Genomic DNA, 13,491 nt, shown 5'->3' with positions numbered 1-13,491 from the left:
TGCAGAAATACCTAAACTAGCTGCAACGCTGCACGTCCATACTTATATCCGTTTCACGGTTGGCGATTTCCCATGCGCCTGCAAAACTGTACATGAATGAAGCATGCACGGACGAATTTGCTGCCCGCGTTGACAGCGACTGTAACGTGCCAGCCATTTTTTGAGTGCTTTTTTCTCAAATTTTCCGCACATGGACCACGCGAAGTGATACAAGCTGCAAACGTGCTGCAGCATTGAACCGCACCGCAGTGCACAGCACAATACGAGGAGGAATTTTAAGTTGAAAAAAATTGAGGCAAAAGAAACAAAAGTAGCTTGAAGTGAGCACTAGTGGCCAATTGGGATTCGCTTAAGTGCGGTCATCAGGGGAAGTGGTAATTTTCAAATTAACTAACGACGGATTGCACAACAGCGTATTGGGGCAAGTGGCAAGTGGCAGTGGTAGAGACAATTACCGTTCTCATCAAATTGCTAATACTAATAGTCGCAAAATAAATAGAGTTGCGCAAACAGTTTGTGCTGGAAAATGAAAATAAAAGTATTTTTAATCATAAAAAATATAAAAAAATGAATTTTAGAGCAAAAACATAAAACCAAAAGCAGTTGATGCCAAGCCAAGTACTTCATGCCACAGCAGCAAAGTGTAAATAATCAGAAAGTTTCGACAAATTCAGTTTTTCTGATTTGTCTCTAAAGCAATATGTATGCAAATTACTGTACGAACTCAAAAAACATACAACAACAATAAAATTATCATTTGCAGCAAGACTGCTGTTATTTGTTTACCCTCTGGTTGCACGTGTTGTGCCTTAGTTTGGGCGAAAGTATTTAATTTTGAATTGCCTATTACTTCGTTTTGTGGGGGACACTGTAGGGAGTTGTTTTTCGTTTTTCAGTATTGGATTTGATGTTTTGTATTTATTCTGAAACAAGTTGTTAAATGTAATTGTGTTATGATCTGCAATATTACGTCCACTTTTTTGCCAGTGGAGATTCCAGGAGGTAGTAGTCTACCGAAGTCAAAAACGTTGAATATTTTAGGCGTGGAAATCAATTGCTAATTTTAACTTGTGTTGTCTAAACGGTTGCTGTACTCTAGTTCGGTACATAAAGACAAGAAAAAAATCCAAATATATATAAACAAACTCGAAAACCTTTCAAAAATATTACATATCAATTTTGTAGGAGATATTGCATTATCCAATTTATATATTAGGGTGTTTTTTCTTTTTTGAACTATTAATTTATTTCAGTCCCATCAAGAAATTTCCTTGGAAATGCCGTAAAAAAAATTCACTGAAAATTTTAGCCCTTAATATTAATATTAAGAACTGGACGAAGGCCAGCATATAGAATTTTTATAGATGGTATGTATTAAAAAATCTATGAAAGTTGCATACAGCCTTACTTAAAAAGCTGAATATCTCGAGAAGTATTAATGAAAGCGATTAAGATCTCGGACATTTTTTATAGCAATTAAAATTTCCTACAAATTTGTCATTCAAATTTTTTCTATAGCTCTTGTCATTATGAGATAAATACAAAAAAATGCCAGTTTCAAAAATCAGGTTTAGCGCCCTGTACTACCTCGCCGGTGTAAGTTACGACTTTGTTGCACTGAGCACTTTTGTAGAGTGAACAATTCTGAGAAATATGCGTTTAAAGTCAAAGCGATGCCATAAAATACCTCTGATCTGTAGGAATTTAAAGATAAAAACTCACGATTGTAGTGTATTTTCTAGGGAAAATTTTTACAGGCCTTGGCCCAGTTCTTAATGTAAATATTAAGGGCTAAAATTTTCAGTGAATTTTTTTAGGGTATTTCCAAGGAAATTTCGTGACGGGACTGAAAAAAATTAATAGTTCAAAGAAAAAAAAACACCCTAATATATATATGTATATCTATTTTGATAATTTCTTACAGTTCTACAGCCATAAAAATCATCTCATTTATAACTTCAAATATTTTAACATTAACTGGTTGTTTTCAAATAACTCCTAAGAAATTGGCAACCGTTTGTACGTAAATATTGTATAGGCTTTTGGCAGGCAGCATCCAGGGTTTAGAATTTTTTGATAAAAAAATTTTGGTTTAAAAACTTAAAATCCAATTTTCAGATGTTGGAATTAAAACCCTGTTTTGCTTTCGAAAATTGCAAATTTAATTTTGTAATTAGAATATGTATATTTGCTGACCAGTGCTTCAGCGTATTGAAGATGGTGGGTCTGTGCGAGCTTTAATACTAAAACTACTTCGTTTCTCGATTCGAAATTCCTATTCATTGTAAAAATCGCAACGCTCTACTGAGATGCAACGACTTAAGCAACTGTTGTAAGCAAAGTGGTTGACTGATCACGCTAATGCTTGACGTATTTATTAAGGACAGCCCTGCCAACTTATCAATATAAATTTTTTTGAAATATTTTTACCCGGAGAATTTAAATTACAATTTCCAGGTACTGTTTTGCATACTTGCCATTAACATTTTTCCGGTATTCGGGATAAAAAACTAAAAATAAATTTAGGGAATTAATATTTTTTCATATATGATTACCTTATTTATGATAATAAACTAGAAAATGTTAATGTCAGTTGTAATGACGTCACAATGACCCTGATTGCGATCGGTTAGTTTATATGGCAACTGTATTATATAGTTATCCGACCTGAACAATTTCTTTGGAGATTGTATCGTTACTTTTCATACAAACACTTGATCCCAATCGTTTAATTTGAAAAGCAGCTATGTGTCATAGTGTTCTGATATCGAGGACTCAGCTCATCACGCTGATTTATTATCGGTTTTACAAATACCGTGGTAAACTTAATATATATTTTGTTAAGCATTAAATGCAGCCCTGTTAGCAATCGTACTTAGTTTGGAGAGACAGTCGTAACTCTTATATAGCTTCATATCATATTGTGGAAACAGTTTTTGAAGAGGACTCAATCAAAATTTAGTGGCTCGTTGTAACCTAGTGCATGACGGAATTTGGGTGTGTATCATAGTTTCGCTGCGGATACTTTAGCAATATATGTTTTTATAAACCTATTGGCAAATATTTTTTTTAAGTATGCTATATGTACGAAAAATTATAATTCAATTTGTTACTGAAAAAGGAAAAACAAATTTGTTTTTATTTATAATAAATAAATTACTTTATTAATTTCGTATGTGTGGTAATTAAGTTTTCAGAAAACAGCGAAATAGCTTTCGTTCATCAACATCGCTGTTTACAATGTGATTGCTTCGAGCTGTTAGCTCATACTAAATTAAACGTAAAGTTGGCTGCAACTTTTATTGAGAACAACTGCTAGTGGTCGCTCACTAACAGAATGTTGCAAAAAATTGCCTGTTATGTTATTTTAATGTAGTACAATATTAAGTAAATAATTTGAACTAAGCGTTCCAAAAACTTTATTCTCTTAACATACACTGCCATGTAGTGATAACAGCTGTTAACAGACTGTGTAAATTCTGAGTAGAGAGAGTTTATAACAGAGAGAAGTATAACATGAAATGTTGCATTGAAAATGACGAGCCCCCAAAATAAACAGTAATATACAAAAAAACAAAAACGTTTATAAATATATGTGTAATTATATGTATGTACATACATATATGCTACATATATTTATAAATGGAAATAATGTGTAGACTGTAATATAGTATGTATTTTAATTTATAATTATGATGAGAAACCTTTGTATCAATATAATAATAAATAATAAATTATATAACAAATGTGCGAAGTTAATAGATGCTTATCATTTTTTTTATTATAATCAAAATTGTTTACCATTTTCTTAATTTTTAAAATAAATGTATACATTCGTCATCAGTATTAATAAAGAAAAATTCTCCAAAAATGATTACACTGTGATAGAATTAATAAGGATACGTATATAAAGGGAATGCTGAACTTCCCTTGAATAAATTTCATTAAATTCATATTCGCATGCAACAAATATTACATTGAACGCAGAACTAGTTAATGAATGGAGTGAACGTAAATGTTAACTTTGCAGTCTTCGAACATTGGACGCCAGAAGAACTTGCTGTCAATAAAAATCCATTAGAAAATCCTTTACCCATGTTACCAAAATATTTTAATTTTATCTTTGAGAGAAAGCAGATTTTAAAGCACTCTCATGAATTTTACAGCATTGCTAATACGCCGCTGTTAAAGAAACATTACACTGTTAGACCCACATATAATGTTTACAGCAATCGAGCGCAGCAAATATGCAACTAAAGATAACAGCTAAAGCTACAGCTTACATCTACAGCTGTGTGCTTAAAATATGATTTTTGCTCTTACCTTTTTTCTTTGTAACATTTGCTCATTCGGCAACACGAGGATTCTACATGTGTAACTGCACAGTCTCTGCTACTGCTGCTTTCAGCGCTGCTAACGCCACCAGTGTTTCGTATTTTGTACTGCTATGGATGCTAACGCGGCGCTGCTGCGTTGTCTTGTCTGCTGTTTCCACAACAGATTTTTTTTAATGTAAATTTACATATAATTCCTGCGCCACTGCCTGCTGTTGCTTGAGCGCCAAACTTCTATTTCAGCGCTAACATCACCGCCGGCGCCAGCGTTCTTCAACGTCTGCTGCCTGCATGCGTTTATGTGTGTAATAAAAATGAAAGCAGCGCTTGTTGTATGCCATACATGTTGTCGGGCAGTGCGATTGCCGGACGCTTGTCAGTCGTGCGCTGTCAATAAAACGTTGCAAACGTGTCTAAAAACGTGTGCGGATAATAAAATTTTTCGTGCGCCTATTGTTTACGAAAATCTGTTGTACATTTGACCACATTTGTGTAATAAAAATGTAGTAAATTTATGAAAAATATTTTATTGCTTGTACGCGAATTACTTCGGTAATTTCTGTATAAACAAATGCTTACATAAATGTGTAAAAATAAAATTCTGGAAAAATGTGTTACTTTAAAATGCGCGCAACCATTCAGCGTGTGTGTAGAATGTAGCACGTTGTGTTCATTTGGCAATCTCAGTTGTCTTTGATGTGCTGCTTTAATACGTTTCACTGCTGATATGACATGACAGCAGCATTGAAAAGGTATTTTTTTGTGTTGCACACGTTACAAATATCGTATGAAATTAACTGTAATATACATATATTGTATATAATAAGCTGATAATTTCGGTGTAGCACAAAATGTATGAAATACATAATATATATAATTTAATGAGCTGAATTAATGTGTATATTAAAGACTAGTCAATATAAAACTGAATTTTTTTGGCAAAAAACATATAGAATAAAATTATAATTAGTGAAGCAGTAGATTACAGCTGACAGTTTTATTAATTAATGATTACTGAGACCATAGGTATGAATTTCAGTGCGTTACTGTGAATAATTAAAAAAATTAATATAATATTTTACATAAGAAGTGATGCATTTTTACTTGCTGTGTATGCATATGCCTACATACCTATATTAGCATTTATTATTTTATAGTAAATTAAAAAAAAATACAAATTTTTATTTTTGATATATTTAAAACCGTTTGTATATGTGAATATTAGGATGTGCGTTATTTTCCAAGCGTTTTTGGCTCTTGACCGATGCCCTGTGAGATTTCATCTTTTGGTCGTACAAGAATTTGTGCAACATACACAAGCTCTTCAATTTCTTAAATTCATAATTAAACCTGCCTAAATCAGATTATATATGTTACATATAAAGAAATTTTTTAATATTTTGCAATAAGCAGGCAAATCTAATATTTAAAATGAAATATACTCTACTTCAAAATTTTGCGTTTTACAAAAAAGTTTTGCTAATTTTTTCCATAAAATCACTCATTTAAAAGTTATTAGCATTTAAAGTTATAAATCAAATGCCCTGGGCTAACAAATACGCGCCTTATAAAATTTGTGTTGCTCATACGACATGGTGTACTAAAAGAGTACAGTACATTTCTTCATTTTCTCGATATACTATTGTAAAATGAAATTACAACAAAATTAAATTAAAACAAGAAATAGCTCAGTTGCACTGAAGCTTGAATACCCTGCACAAACACAAAATATGAATGGTCTGTATGTCTATTCTTGTTCATATCTATTCTTGCTCATACGATATGGTGTACTAAAAGAATACTGTACATTTCTTCATTTTTACCAACCAAACCAAAAATTATGATTTTCTTCTCAGCTGCAGGGATAATACAGAAATCACATAAGGTTTCTCGTCTAGCCAATTTAATCAAACCGCATAAGCACATTTTATCTGATACATTGCATTTAAAGCATTTGTCAAAACAAAATTACCAAAACACATGTTTAAGCTTTGCAGGTAAGGCTTCACTATGCTGGTTACTCATACGCCACGGCAGCAACACAGTTGTCAGCTTATACTCATTTGAATGGAATAAAACTTTTTGTATTATATAATTTTTTTGATAATTTCATGGCATATGTGTACTACAGTTATTGGTTCTTTGGAAAAATAAAGCAATCATAGCTTCAAAAATGTAAAAATAATTAAGCCAAGCACCAAGAACTGCGCATTGATTAGTGAGATTTTGATGAAATTTTTAGATACTTTGTTTAACGCAGCCACTTATTTGCAATTTTTAAAGTTAATAGCATAGGACTTACAGTGCGAAGCATGTCACTCTGCCATAATTTCAAAACCAATTCACTTATAGCTTTAAATGTTACTCATACGTCATGGGGACTTTTTTTTCAAAACATTGGCTCTTTTGAATTTATTTAAATTTTATTAAATAAAAAATTTTTTAATAAATGAAAGCAATAATATTAACCATTTTGGAACAGAATATAAGAAAAATCAGTAAACTAGAAACAAAAACTTAAAAAGCTTTCATGATATTATTTGAAAGGAAAAAATTCAGTACTGCCATGAGAAAATTATATTATTTCTTAAAAGTTGAATTCACACACTTTATGTTTTTACTATACTTCTATTAGTTTTGGATATTTCTAAGCGTTTGGTTTTGTTACAATCTCAAATCTAGGGCTTCGATTATGGATTAGTTTATTTTACGAAAGGATACCTTTTAAATTTTTAAAATTTTCTGGTATCAGAAGTAAACAATGACATGAAATATACATATATCTAAAATAAGCAACACATCAAGTTCCAATTAAATTCAGCTACAAGTCATAGTTTTGTCAAAACAAAAAAACAAAACCAAAATTCCAAAACATTGCTTTTTGGTCACCAAATCTAGTGTATGAAACGCAAAAAATAAATGCCATATGTTGCATTAGCAATGTTGCAATGTAAGGTATTGCTGAAAGCATACAAGTTTTGGTTAAAATGCCAATTATTTTGATAAAAGTTACTCATACGCCACGGCATACAAACATAAATAGTTAAACTATATATGTAAATTAAAACGTTTTTAAACTGAATTTGAGGAATTAAGTAAATATAAAAGATGTATAATTTTCATGAGATATGCAAATGTTAGTGTGAGCAATTTAATTTAAGTGTAAGCAAGTGAAAGCTTTTAGGTAAAAGTTGATTTACATGAAATATGTGACATGTAAAAAACTAATACCATGTACATAAATTGAAAGCATGTAACAATGTAGAAACTGCAACTAATGCAGAGAACTAACTTTATGTTATAAAATAATGGAAATTTTGCAAAATTTTGCGTGATGAATGAGTGTAATTCCAAAAAAAAAGTAATGAAAAATATATGATAATTCGAGTTAAATTCAAAAGATAGAAATGACAAAATATATAATAATGCGCAGTTATCAAAAGCCTTGCAGCGGAATAGTAAAAAGTCACTAAAAGTCACTAACATAACCCGATGATTGTAGCGCTTACGATGGCAGCATAAAACTGATTGTGTAAAACATCAAAGCAAATTAGCTTAGTCAACAAAATAAATATAATAAAAACCAGGAACTCAAAATACAACCACAATAGTGTAAATCAATAATAAACACAAAAAAATAACAAACGCCAAAAACATAGCAAACGGCAAAAAAATAGGTAGCAGCGAAGTCGACCACAAAAAGCAGAAATCAATAGGCAAAAGTTGCTCATACGCCAACGCCCACAGTACAGCGCTAGAACAAGCACCGCTAGGCAACTGCATACAGCCAGTAGCTGTTCAACACCGTATTCCAGCAACCAACTTGTGCCGCTTCAGCAACACAATAACAACAAACCACAAATAGACTTCAAACGGTAAGTTTTCACCTAACAGAAAACAACCATTAGCTCTTGCTGTCTGCCTATTGTCGTCATGTCTGGTTATCGTTATGTCAGCTTTATAATAAGAAATTAATTTCACCCGCCTGCTTTTGGTAATACCATGCTGCTTATCAAATGCTACGCCTTTACCTGGTTGCTCTTACTCTGAGCAGCTTTAATAGCTGTTATCTTCGGCTCCGCTTCAGTGTATCTTCCAGTGTACGGTTGTCTTATGTGTGTATGCGCAGTGAGTTGCGCATGTTCCGGTTATGTTTCGTGTGTTTTTCATTCATTTTTACATATCATAATAGCTGCTGTCAGCGCGGCTGTCATAACGATTTAGCTGATGTGACAGCTTACAAATTTACAGGTCACTACTGTATTTTAATACAGGTAAGGGGGAAAATTATGTTGCCGAAATAGCATAAAGGCGGCTGTGACGTCAGCAGTTTTAATAAAGAGCCGCACATACAACTATGGCTTCCCTGCACTCCATTCAAACGTGAAATTATTTATATGTATTCACATATGTGTGCTTTCTACCTATTAATCCTTATATCTATTAGGCAATATTGATGTTGTTGCTGTAATAATGTTATTGCTATAATATGGTTGTTAAATTTATGTTGGTGTTACAGCTCATATCAGCATTTTCGGCACTTTAGTTCGATAGCTAAGTATGACTCAGTATACCTTCAGCAGTATATTCTGAGTAACAAGGGGTTTATTCTGTTATAGAGTTTACCCACAATGTAATATTATAATCAGTGTAACAATTCATGCATTAATAATCTACTTATAATTTAACAGAGTGCTCTTATCGAAGTAAAAACGAAGGTATTAGAGTCTTATTTTCCATATACTAACATTAAAATAAGAAGTACCTCAGTTCGCATTGAAGCTAGGATAGCTTATATATGAGCATCTTCTTGGTGAGAAAAGTGCTGTTACAAACATTCAAACCGACATACATATTAAAAATAGAAGAACCACTAGTTCGCTTACATGCAGACAAACGAACATGGTTTAATCGGCTCAGCTTGTCACGTTGATCATCTATTTATTTGTAGGTACTCAAAAGCTTCCCGTTGGGTGTTAGGAACTGTGTGGCAAAATTAATAGAAACTGTTCATTCTATTCTTAAATATTAAGTTAGGAGTTATAGTAAAGAAGCTTTCAGAAATACGAGCTTAAGTTCTATTGAACTATTCCTGTAAATGCCATTTACAAAGAGATAAGGCTAAGCTAGTTGAAATTATGTTTGTGTGGCACTATGAATGAATGAAGTTAAGAAAAAATAATAATTCTTTCCATATTAATCTATACATTTACAAATTAAATGCTGAAATCGATATCTCAAATAGCTTTTGAGTTATATTCTTATAAAATGTGGCCGCCCAACTTAAATGAATTTTTCTCGAATTATACATTTTTGAATTTGTTGAAGCGTACACATGAAACTGTATAATTATCAACTATTCATTTATCATTTCTGTTCTTTCTGCATGTCTGTATATCCATTGACCTAGCAATTTTGATAACCTGATGAAAATTCGAATTTTGGTAGATCAAAAACTATGGAAATTTTCGCATAAATTCAATTTTTTTAACCCTGGGATTTTGCAATTTTTCTTTCTTTTTCAAATGGAATTTATTTTACGAATAATGTCTTCTAGTAGAGAATCGGTTTTGTGTTTTATCTACGGAACAAGAAGGAATCATTGAAGCATTAGAGGACCTCGCTTTTTAAGTGGTGTCGAAGATTTCGAATAATATTTTGCTTAAATATTTCAATCTGTATTCCTAAAATATATATAAGTATAACCTTAAGCTTTAAAACAATTGATAATAAAACTTTTTTCAATTCACAAAATTTGCCTTTTTTCCGGCAGTCAAGCACATACGTAACTTAAATACTAAATTTGTCTATATGCACATATGTAGAATACATAGCATTAGATATTGATTGATTGTAAGCAGATAAGGAAGTCTGTCCTCCCTCTCTTAGTAAGCATTAAATATGAGAATTTTAATGAGTTATATAAGCTTGAGGACCTTGACAAGTGTAAGGACTTTTAAAAATCTTTCGCTGGAGATTTACAAAAGAGACGATGACTTCAAACCACTACTAAAAAGGGGTGTAAAGCTTTTGTTTCCAAAATTATGCTCTGATAAAAGGAGGAGAGAAAAAAAAATTTAGAAAATAGTAGGACGAAGTAATTTTTAGGAAACTGGTCTGAAGCCTGAAAACCTCAAGAATAAACTGATGCTGACCATTCACAGAAATTTCAAAGAGCAAAGAATGAGATATAGTAAGTTAGTTTGAAGCGAATTTTTAGAATAACTAGAAACCTTAAGGAAAATTTCGTAAATCAGTTATAAATGATGTAAAGAAAAGAAAAGCTGATGGAAGATCGGGAGACTAAGTTCCGTCGTCTCATTTGAAGCTAATTTTGTTTTATATTTTTAATAATTTTTTTTACATATGTACCTAGTATACAAACACAAAATACTAACAAACAATTAAATCATAATTAATGAGAAATCATATTTTAAAGCTAAATTAAAATTCTGCTACCGTACTCTTGCTATGTTGGTAGGCTTCTTGGAAGCAAGAATGTTTGGTGTTCAATTCATTATTGAAATGGTGTAGACTAACCAAACTTTTTAGAAATAAAAAACTTATTGCTTCTGTAGAAAAATTTTTCCAAATTATCAGTCTTGAGTCTGTTAATAATAAAGTAACAAAAGTTCTTTTCATAGCTTATTAGAAGAACTTAGCATTCTCTCACTATGGACAGTCATCCCAGTTATATATAAAATGGTCTGGCTAATAGACATCTGCTTGTAATACCTGGTTTATGTTCCATCATGAAAACGCTTTCTTCTACAAGCTCTTCATAACGGCGTGGTTGAAGCAAAGCCGGAAATTCATTTCTGTAAATCAGTAACTGTTACATTCTATATATGTGACCTGGTCTACGGAAAGGGGGCTTAGGTGTCAAAAAAAAAGGAGAACAATTAATGAGATAACGAGAAACTGACGATTATTTTTAACAGCATTTCCCAGAAAACTAGTTTTCGCACGTTAGCTCCCTTTTCGTAGACCAGGTCACATATGTATAAGAAGTGTTTGGAGAGCGATAAAACTAATGCTAAAGCCTTTGTTTTGGTTAAGGTTCATTTTGTAAGAATATTCATCAAAAAAAACTTTGTAAGATTATTTCGAACTTTTTTCAACTGATGGGAGACAATTAAAAGTCCTATGAACGAATTAAGTTTTAGGTTATGTGAAATGTATTTTCAACCAGAAGTTACTTCCTTTTGCAATTTATTTAAAGCAAAGGACACTAAACTTACTTCTTTGAAATCACTTTAGAAATAGGCAGCGAAATTATTCACACCAATCAATCAATGAATGTAAACTGTTTTTGAAAAAATCTCTTGAAGTGTTTCCTGAAGAAGCGCAACAGTTTTTAAAAGTCTTTCCATTACCTCATTCTAATATCAACTCTCTAGATTATCAATGTCTAGAATATTAATTCCACTCACATGCATTGTTTAGAGAATATTCAATTCAAACACAAGGTATTGGTTAGTAAAGTAGGCTATTCACCAAAATAGATTTGCAAATATAATTATACTGATTTGGCTTACCTACTTTGAATACATACGGTACATATATCAAAAAATACATACATAATTAAATTATATTGACCGCCTATGGGTATGCCCAAAGCAAGCATATATTGAATATTAATGAGATTTTTGCTCATTGAAGGAAGCAGCGCACAGATTCACAAGCATCCAAAAGTAGACTCAAGTGCATACACACACACACACAAACTTACAGACTTACTTGAACCCACTTGCTTCAACCGACAGGTTAACGTGGGTTGTAAGCCTACTGGTAAGGTAAAATTTTACTAGCAATATGTTTTGACTACAGTTTGGTATTGATCTTTAGTTCGAAGTTGATGCAATTAGGATAAATATTGATTGCTGGCTTGCGGCCGAATTTTGCCGGAGAAATATTAACTGTTTATTAAACATATTTTGTTGTATTGACTTTCACTTGAATTGTATTGGGCGTATTGCTCTTTGAGATAACGTCCCTATATATTGTATATATTTTTCGTTTGTTGTATATGCTCTTATATTAGGGGTAAATATTATTAATTTATGATTAGAGAACACCCTAAAGTGTAAGTAAATATAAACAAAAAACATTAACTTCGATTACACTGTATCCTTCGTATGCTACATAAATAGAAAAGTTTCCATGCAAGAACATGTTATTGATCAGTTAGTTTGTATGACAGCTATATACTATGGTTATCCGATCTGAATAATTTCTTCGGAAATTGCACCACTACCTTAGGCAATGCTCTATACAATATTTTTCGAAGATACCTAATCAAATAAAAAAGTTTTTCATAGAAGAACGTGATTGCGATCGATTACTTTTTATGGCAGTTATTGTATATGCTATGGTTATCCGATCGAAATGATGTCTTCCGAAATTATACTTTGATTTGTGTTATAATGCATGTACAGTTTCAAGATAACTTGTAAACTATAAAACTTTTCAATAGAAGAACTCAATTCGATTCGTTAATTTTAGAGGACAGCTCTTTGGCAGAAAAGGACGTGAACAGAATTTCGCAAAGATATCTCAAAAATTGAGGGACCTGCTTACGTATATATAGATAGACAGGCAGACGAGCATGGTTAAATTGATTTAGTTCGCCATCCTAATCATTTATTTATATATTTTATAAGGTCTCCGAAACTTTCTTATGTGTATTACAAACATCGTAAGCCCTGCTCAAGGATTAAATATTAAAATAATACAAATTATAAGTAGCTTCTTTATTTTCGATTTCTTATATATTATATTGGCCGCTCCAATTCAGCACTAGACCGTTAAAGACCTCTATGCTCCATGAGACCCACATCAATAGTCTCAAAAATATTAAAATGTATGTCACTTATTTTCTGTTGCAGCCTCAGTATATAGAAATTGAGAGAATTCGATGTATGTATAGTTTTATCATATTTCATGGTAACCTTAATGTGTACGCTGTATATCTCCCGCATATCTCTGAATTGAAATGCGTATGCAAATGTTGTTATGTATTTTTCGTTGTAATTGTTTTCATTATTTCTAGCTTGTTCATGCTGTTCTGTTTTCACTGATAAGACTTATTTATGAGCTATTTTCTGTTTGACTTTCGACTAATCGTTTTCGTCTATTGACAGTTGTTGATACAATG

The 13,491-nt window shown here is 31.9% G+C and overlaps 1 protein-coding gene across 6 annotated transcripts in view; it reads left to right on the top strand.

The window, feature by feature from the left end:
* Positions 1–4,696: 4,696 nt before the first annotated feature.
* Positions 4,697–13,491, top strand: part of LOC126761254 (somatostatin receptor type 5-like) — a 59,633-nt gene continuing 50,838 nt past the window's right edge. The window contains exons 1-2 of one of the 6 annotated variants that reach the window (XM_050477258.1): positions 4,697–4,826; positions 7,778–8,209. The gene's annotated coding sequence lies outside the window, so the exon portion shown is untranslated. The other 5 variants (XM_050477254.1, XM_050477259.1, XM_050477260.1 and 2 more) reach the window with 5 other exon arrangements.

This window comes from Bactrocera neohumeralis, chromosome 6, assembly GCF_024586455.1.
Source record: "Bactrocera neohumeralis isolate Rockhampton chromosome 6, APGP_CSIRO_Bneo_wtdbg2-racon-allhic-juicebox.fasta_v2, whole genome shotgun sequence".
NCBI lineage: Eukaryota > Metazoa > Arthropoda > Insecta > Diptera > Tephritidae > Bactrocera > Bactrocera neohumeralis.
Note: the sequence above shows the minus strand (reverse complement) of the source record. Positions and strands in the feature narration are given on the sequence as shown.